Genomic DNA, 2,339 nt, shown 5'->3' with positions numbered 1-2,339 from the left:
ATTATTAATATTTTTATTATATTTCGACAGAGGTCGCTCACATTCACAATTGATCCTAGTCCTTCGTTTGCCGAGAGCAACCAGATTCGTTGAACATCGGCCCCAATATGCAGAAAATGTGCCTCTCTGTCGAATTTCTCAGTTCCAGAGGTCCTTTATTCCTCACGTGGAACAAGCCCACAGGGGCCACTGACTTGAAATTCAAGCTTCCAAAGAATATTATTATTATTATTCAGAAGATGAAACCTATTCATATGGAACAAGCCCACAGGGGCCACTGACCTGAAATTCAAGCTTCCAAAGAATATTATTATTATTATTCAGAAGATGAAACGTATTCATATGGAACAAGCCCACAGGGGCCACTGACTTGAAATTCAAGCTACCTAAGAATATGGTGTTCATTAGGAAGAAGTAAGAGGAAGTAAAGTGAAATACAGAAAGAAGAGATACCACTTATTAAAAAAAAATAATAATAAATTCATAAATAGTTAAGTAGATAAAAGTGTATCAAAATGCAAAAAAAAAAAAAAAAAAATAGTATTGGGGTAGTAACACTTTTTCGTTTTCCTTGAACTACAGAAGTTTCAACTGCACACATCCCTGGGTGGCTGTCATTGCAGTTGGAATTCAAGTTCAAGAAAGATCTGTGCATCACTGCCTAATACTATTCATCTTTACATTTGGATGCACTTTTGTCTGTTTATCAATTTATGATTTTTTTCTTTTTAATCATTGGTATCTCTTTTTCTGTATTTCAACTTTACTCCTGCTCTTCTAATGAACTCCATTGATATTCTTTGGGCTTGAATTTCAGGAATCAATGTACTTTAAAGCTGTTGCATATGGGAGATCTTCTGAAACTGTGATATGTGTATTCTTTTGGGCTTAATTTCAAGTCAGTGGCCTGTGGGCTATTCCATATGATGAATTTCATCTTCTGAATATAACTAAATGATATTCTTTAAACTTAATTTCAAGTCAATATTCCATATATAAATAAAGTTCATCTTCTGAACAATAATAATGTAATAATAAATTTTCACCCAGGTCAGTATTGTATATAATAGCTGTATTCGCACCCCTAGTATACTTTTGGTAGAACAATTATAATAAGGTTTACATGAAACAGAACATGTTTCAGGTTTAAAAAAGTAATGAGAAAGATTATATATATATATATATATATATATATATATATATATATATATATATATATATATATATATATATATACATATACATATATATATATATATATATATATATATATATATATATATATATATATATTATGTGTATGCATATATATATATATATGTGTGTATGTATGTATGTATGTATGTATATAGACTAATGATAAACATGTCCACCCGTCTCCATATATAGAGAGGGATCGAGAGACAGAGCGTTGGGTAGAAGCAGGTATATGTCTGCGGTCGATGTAATTTCGAAAAAGGTGACGGTAATGATGATGACCCAGCCGTTAAAGTATTATGGACTCTTGAGATGAAGCATCCTCGGCCGAGGGAAGAAGAAGAAGAAGAAGAGGGAGAAGGAAGAATGAGGAAGGAGGCTGCGGTTGTATACTGTATCTTCCTCCCCTTCTTCCTCACCCTTCCTGCTTCCCTACCCTCTCTCTCTCTCTCTCTCTCTCTCTCTCTCTCTCTCTCTCTCTCTCTCTCTCTCTCTCTCAGGGGCGAGACAACTCTGTACGCAAATGCCGTCCAAACTTCCCTTATCCTTTTAAGTGGCGTCTAAGGGTCCTTCTCGGAGGGGAGTCCTATGGAAAAACATATTTAAAAAATGACCGAGGATCCCCTTTTCTGCAAGGCTCTGGAACGGTCTTCCTTAGAAGGAGGGGCTGCAGTGCTCCTTTGATAGTACCAACCACTGTTATTATTATTATTTTTTTTTATTCACATGGAACAAGTTTACAGGCGCCATTGAGTTGGAATTCAAGCTTCCCAAGAATATGGCGTTCATTTGAAAGAAGTTACAGAAATTAACAGGAAATACAGAAAGAAAAGATCATTTACTAGCAGAGAAAAAAGATATATTAATAAATTGATAAATAAATAAATCAATATATTAATTAAGTTGTATAATGCATGGTGCATTGTTTTAGGTTAGTAATGCATTGCATCTTCCATTGAACTTTTGATGTTCTAATTGCACATCAAATTCTTGGAGACTATTCTACAATCCTATCTATCTATCTAGATTAAGCCAGTCTTGTGCTGGCACGGGCTCTTGCCCTTCTGCTGCCCGTAAAGACCACAGTCCAACAGTGTCGGGAATAAAGGACCTCTGGAACTGAGAAGTTCGACAGCGGGGCG

This window comes from Macrobrachium rosenbergii, chromosome 21, assembly GCF_040412425.1.
Source record: "Macrobrachium rosenbergii isolate ZJJX-2024 chromosome 21, ASM4041242v1, whole genome shotgun sequence".
Lineage (NCBI taxonomy): Eukaryota > Metazoa > Arthropoda > Malacostraca > Decapoda > Palaemonidae > Macrobrachium > Macrobrachium rosenbergii.
Note: the sequence above shows the minus strand (reverse complement) of the source record.